Genomic DNA, 6,750 nt, shown 5'->3' on the forward strand with positions numbered 1-6,750 from the left:
AAGTATTAAATAAAATTTGGTCAATTCGATCAAAATATGTATCAAAATTCAAATAGAGTTAATGGATAAAATGGAGAAAAGCGAAAGATAACGTTTAAACTAATGCGATATTGACCCTTTTATCACCCAATTCATCGGTTTTATCAAGTTATACCCGATTTTGGGCAATTTATTAAGTTTAATAAAATTTTACCAATTTTGATCATTTTTAATTAAAATTATTAATTTTTATCAAATTCAAAAAAACTAAATTCAATTTTATGATTTTAATCAAATTCATTTGCTATCGTCGATTTGGCGATTAGTAGGCAAATACAACGTTTTTATCTTTATATTTCGCTTTGCTCTATTTTTACCGATCCTGATCAATTTTGATCAAATTGACCAAAATTCATCAAAATATCATAAAATTTATTTCATTTGTCAATTTTGATCTAATTTTTCTAAGAACTGCACGGTTTACCATGTTATTTTCAATGGGAAAATATACATACTGTGTAGTCAAAAACGTTTTCGGTTGCCAGGGCAAAACTAATGCCCATTGCAACTTTTTCCTTGGTGAAATTTCATGATACCATAAGGCCAACATACCCACCTAGTTTCAACAAAATCAGTGATAATCACCCCGGGTAGTCTCCTCGTGAGTGGAGCACCGTTTAAGAAAAATGAATTAGTCCTTGAAGAATTCAAAACCAGTTAGGCACGTTTTGTGATTTACGTTAAACCGCAACGGTTATAATACAGACTCCATGTGCCGACTCTTATCCTTCTTACCATATAGGATCCTTGGGGGAACTAAGGATACCTCAGGACTATCCCAAGACCCACCCGTAACCTTTGACAGGCAAGAGCAGTCCACTTTGAAGAATGCAGAACGTGCTTCTCACGAACTCGCCCCCCCCCTTAAAAACCCCATCCTAACAATAATAAGAATCCAGGGTTGAATTCTAAACGACGCGACGTGGGAAAGTGAAATTTGGAAATCTTTTAAATGATATTAAAAATTTCCGGGGAACTACAAAACAAAATGATATTTAAGAAATTTCCTAAAATTGGTTGCTACACGTATTATGCCATGGAAATTACACGTGAAACGTGTATAAAATATAAATGCACAGTGTAAAGAAAATTCCGCATTTGTAAGTATAAATGCACAGTGTAAAGAAAATTCTGCATTTTAAGTATAAATGCACAGTGTAAAGAAAATTCTGCTATTTGTAATTGACAAAAGGGTAATGTAGATTGTAGAATATGCTTTTGAGTTTTTTGTAGTTTCTTTCGGTTGTTTAATTTAATCACTAAAATTTAAAGTTTTACAATAGGTCTAGAGATAAAAGGTTGATTGTTATGGATATTGAGATGCCGTATTATTAATATTATTATTTGACTATGTTTGCTTCTAGGTCCCTTAATGAGCTGCGCTTCACTAATAACTTCAATATTATCAGCCAATAATTAAGCCACATATTTTATAATTAAAAACGAGCATTTACTCTACAATAACTAAAATCACTTCGTATAGTTACAATAAAGTAGTAAAAACGTTAGCATTATATACACAGATTTTAACAATATTACTTATTATAGAAAACAAGTTGGCAAGCCAAAATTTATCTCTCCTCGGAAGAATTGTCTCTAGTGGAATTTATCTCTCTAGTTATTTACTAAAAACGTGATCCCGGTTCGATCCCGCACGGTATATAATTTAATTATAATTAAAATAATTGAGACGAAATAACCGAGTTTAGTTTATTCAGAACTATAAATTAAGTAGTTACAACAGTGAGTTAGACGAACTAGAACAACGCACAATTGAATTTAACCCTATTTACAGAACAAGTTTTTCAGTTAAATGTAATACGAAGCAAATTTTAATGAAAGAAATATCTACAGAGGGTATTTGTATTTTTCTCGCTTACAAAATAACAACACAAAGAACCTTCTTTAAACCACTTCACACGAAAAAATTATAATTAAAGCTAACAATACCGCCCAAAAGCTCAAGACAATCAAAAAATTAAAATACAAAAACCCAATCAACCAGACTTTGGAGCCAAAACGGCCAATAGAAAAATATATAATAATAACCCAATCAATCAAACCAGAGCAGATCAAAAATAATAAATAGAAAAATATATAATAACAACCCAATCAATAAGGCTTCAGAGCCAGAATAACAAATAGAAAAATTAATAATAACAACCCAATAGATCGGGCTTCAGAGAATCAATCCAAACACCAACATCAATAAAAAAATTAATAGCAAAAACTAAACACACCTTACCTTTGACAAAGCACAGAAAAGGCACTTAACTTAATTTTAAATATTAAACGCCAAACCAACACCACCACAATAATACAACAGTATCACAAATTTTAAGTCGATAAGAATACGCATTAATAAATTACGAACTTTCGACCCAGTTATAATCAAACCGCGGAGTTTGAAAATACGACGTATACACTTTGAAGGTTCCATCAAAAATGATTTTTTTCGATAACGTAAATGTTCTCAAAACATTAATAGACAAAAAATAAGTGACAAAAAGGTTCCTCCAAAAAAATGAACCATTTCGCGGAAAAAGTAAATAATTTTAAAAGAATAAAAGATACAACAGCAAAAATAAAACGTCAAATAATAGAAGAAAAAATCTTTAAAAAAAAAGATTAGGCCTTCAAAATTTCATTCGTAAAAAAATTCAAGATTTTATTAACTATTATGCTTACGATAAGTGTCTTATTTGCAGTATAACTATGGAGTTATCGTTGGTTCTGTGGTAGAGCGCTCGAATGCCTGACTAAACGGCCCAGGTTCAAAACCTGGGTGACGCATTTGTGTTAAATCAAAAGAGAAATCGCTAAATTAGAATTTCTTCGATGTAATAATTTAAATCTTACACGAAATCTTGTTCTATTTCAATTAAACCAAAATTTCATACTCTATTAAATACGCTTCCGATAAAGCTGAAGGTCTAATTTTCAATGAAGCGTAATAAGCGTCGGTGGTTCTGTGGTAGAGCGCTCGACTGCCAAGCCGAACGGCCTGGGTTCGAAACCTGGGTGGCGCATTTGTTTTTAATCAATAGAGAATACGCTAAATTAGAATTTCTTCGATGCAATAATTTAAATCTTACACGAAATCTTGCTCTATTTCAATTTAACCAAAACTTCATACTCTATTAAATACGCTTCCGATAAAGTTGAAGGTCTACTTTTCAATCGCCAATTGATACTAAGACGTATACCGTGAACAATTGGTGGAAACCCTGCCATTGGACGTTGAGAGGTTGCCATAACACTCAGCACTCTGTCCGTCCCAAAGTCAATAAGAAGGAGTTGGAGAGAACGCACCCATAACAACTGGCGCGACGGTGAGCGTTAACGAAAAACAAATGCAACCAAACGCAACGTAATCGCAAATTTAGCCGTTAACGCTTACCGTCACACGGTGGTTTTGCCAACCTCTAAACTGCTAAAACGGTTATTCGACTGCGTACACAGTGATCCAAGAAACTGCGTACGCAATGATAACCCTTTGCCCCGAAAATGCGAACACGTTCGCAGGCCTGACAGACAGACCAACAGACCCACAGACAGACTGACACGGTGGTTGTATAACCCCTCCTAGGGTACAAAGTCCCCTCGGAGAGGTAAAAACAGTTCATTGCACTGAAAAAACGATGTTTATTCCTTTAAATAGTGTTGCTATCAAGGGACAGATATTAACATTATTATGCGAGACTTGCTTTAGAAAGCAACAATCTCAATTAAATACTTGATGTGAGTATTTCTCCGGAATTTTTATTTATTAAAAATCAAAATGCCACATCAAAAAATCATAATATTTAATTGAGATAGTTGTTTTGTAAAGTACGTAACGCGTAATAATTTTAATTTGTGTCTCTTGAAAGTAGTAATATTCAAAAGAATAAACACCGTTTTCCCGTGGGCTTCAAAATCCTTCAGTTTTTATGTTTAAAATTACTTCAACAAGTGATATAGGAAAACATTAACTCGGAAAAAACCTAAATTTGATGTATAGATCTATTGGTAAATTCTGTAAGAATTCTTTATCTATGATTTAATGATTTCTTAAATTATATTTTCTTTTTAAGAAACGCGTTAATGGTTTTTCGATTTTTGTGGATTTGTTTCTGATTATTTTTCATTTTCTAAGATAATTTTCCTACGCCGATAGTTAAACTGGCGCCGCCGCTGATACATTTTTTTCCCGCCACCAAATGGTTTTTGAAATTGTCTAACTTTATTTTTTCCTTCAATATGTTTTTTAAATCGGGGGATAAACTTTTCGCCCATCGCGCCGCCGCCAGGTGATTTTCGCGAAACGCTGCCGCCGACCCGAATCAAAGTTTTTTTCGATTATTTGTAAGGACCGTTTACCTCTGAAAACCAATTGGTGGTTCGTTTGAACAAATTTTATTTTTTATATCATACAAGAAGCTCTTAAGCGTTATTAATAAAACGCACATAATATGTTGGAAGTTATAGGCTTAGTGATTCTTCCATTGTGGCTATAGTAGGTCCTTTGGCAACGGCAGTTCCTCTTGTAACACGGTTTGCAGGCTAAGTCGTCCGAAGTGTCAATGTCAATATCAAAGTCACCTGAAATCAAGCATTCGAGTCAACACTGGGAAGAACAATAGCCAATATAAGTTTCGTGCAGAGGTTTCTAAGGTACGATCTTTAGTAAATGACTGAATTTGACCTACAAATTATCATCATCGACCATCAATGTGGCGATCTTTTTACTCGGAAATTAGGATGAAGAACACGGTTAATTTGACAAAGTGAGACAGATATTAAGTGAGTTGGATGAAACGCGTATTGATAACGCGTAGAGGTTATTAATGGAAATTTCTTTGAAGGCGTTAATTGGATGATGCTAAAATAGTCAGAGTTCTCTGAAATTTGCCTATTTCTAGCGTTCTCTGTACCTTTTTACGGATTCGCGTAATATCGCTATTATCAACAAGTTTTCATAACTAAGCGAAAGTTTTCAAAAAGCCGGGAGTAGTCGCGTACTCATGTAATCCCAAGCGTCTGGGAGGAAGAGTATGTGGATAGGCGTTTGAGGACGAACACCGATCCCCAAAAGGGGGGGGGGGTCGGAATACTTCCGCCACGGGTGTCCCCACGTATCCCACCGTTGGTGCGGCCGTTACACATATCTCGCCCTGATTAATCAGATGGACGAGCGAACTAAATGATGTCCCACACGTTCAATCGAATTTAAAAAAAGGTTTTCAAAAAAGCTTTACCATCAAACTGTTAACTAATCTGGAAAACGACCAAAAACATCGCCAGGAATAAAAACGGCTTCGCTGAAATCCCCATTGTGTTCCAATGTTTGCTAGATCAGTCAACTGTAATTAAACCTTAATATAACCAGCGAGTTTATATAAGAAATAAAATTAAAACGGAAATATCCTTACCTCGGATCAATTGGTGTGGTGACTATTATCTCGGCTGCACAGAGTGATTTTGATGAAAGCGCAGTTAAGAGATCCTTAGGCTTTTAAACCGATGGATTTCTGAAGTAATTCAACAATTGTCAATAATACAAATTTCATATTTAATAACGCTCCATTTTTCCATGGCAATTCACGGCTTTGTTTGAAGGACATAAATTGTGAATTTATAATAAATCTTTCAAAGAAATCTAATATAAATAATTCTTTTTGGGCTGTACGTTAAATGATCTCAATACATACGTAGTATACAAAACGAGACGTTTTAATATTTAACACGTCTGTAACACCGCCTAACGAGCTATTTTCGCCGATGTAATAGTAAAAGCACTGGACTAGGAATTGTATCCCTGCATTCGTATTAAAAACGTACCTGTTAAGGTACATCTTGCAAGCGAAGATGGCAATTTTATCGTCAAATAACCATGAATCCATAATATTTCGAAATTAGACATAACCACGAAATCATAACATTTAAAAACGTTCAATACACACAAAGCCATAATATTTCAAAACGTTAAATAACCATGAAACCTTACATTTCAGAACGTGAAAAAACCATGAAGCCATAACATTTCCAAACGTGACATTCACATGAAGCCACAACATTTCCAAACGTGACATTCACATGAAGCCAAAAAGTTTTATGATGTTACATTCACACGAAGCCGTAACGTTTCACAACGTGACATATCCACGAAGCCATAAAATTTCAAAACGTGAAACACCCAATGAGGTAGAATAAATAGAGATCCAAATCCGCCTTCCAGAACCTACCGTTTCGCGGGACAGTATTTGCTGAGTTGGAGAGTTAGACGAAATGAACTTAATCAAATCGTGTTGGTGCCATCGATAGTGTTATTGGAACACTTAACTTTAACATATTTTGCAAAAGTGTCTGCTTTTAGAAACAGATGGCGGCAACACGATTGGACAAAGATGAATCTTAAGCCTAATTCTCCTACTCAAATAAAACGTGTCCCGCGAATCCCAGATTTGTTTGGATCTCTATTTATTCTACCTCATTGGAAACACCCGAAAAGCCATAACATTTCAAAAGGTGAAATAAACACTAAGCCATAACGTTTCAAAACGTTACATATCCACGGAGCCATAATACTTCAAAACGTGAAATACCCAAAGAGCCATTAAATTTCAAAACGTGAAATAGCGAAAATGCCATAAAATTTCAAAAAGTAAAATGACATATCCACGAAGCCATAACGTTTCAAACGTGAAAATTGCAGACGTTATTACCTCT

General features: G+C 34.6%; 1 long non-coding RNA gene across 1 annotated transcript; it reads right to left on the reverse strand.

Annotated features, from left to right (window-relative positions):
- Positions 1 to 4,421: 4,421 nt before the first annotated feature.
- LOC149958507 (uncharacterized) lies at positions 4,422 to 5,545 on the reverse strand. Its single transcript, XR_016478295.1, has 3 exons — positions 5,454 to 5,545; positions 5,280 to 5,384; positions 4,422 to 4,623 (listed from the first exon to the last, which is right to left on the reverse strand). It is a non-coding gene; the product is annotated as an uncharacterized LOC149958507 (long non-coding RNA).
- Between the last annotated feature and the right edge of the window lie 1,205 nt (positions 5,546 to 6,750).

This window comes from Leiobunum rupestre, chromosome 2 (genome assembly GCF_980474605.1).
Source record: "Leiobunum rupestre chromosome 2, qqLeiRupe1.1.hap1, whole genome shotgun sequence".
Lineage (NCBI taxonomy): Eukaryota > Metazoa > Arthropoda > Arachnida > Opiliones > Sclerosomatidae > Leiobunum > Leiobunum rupestre.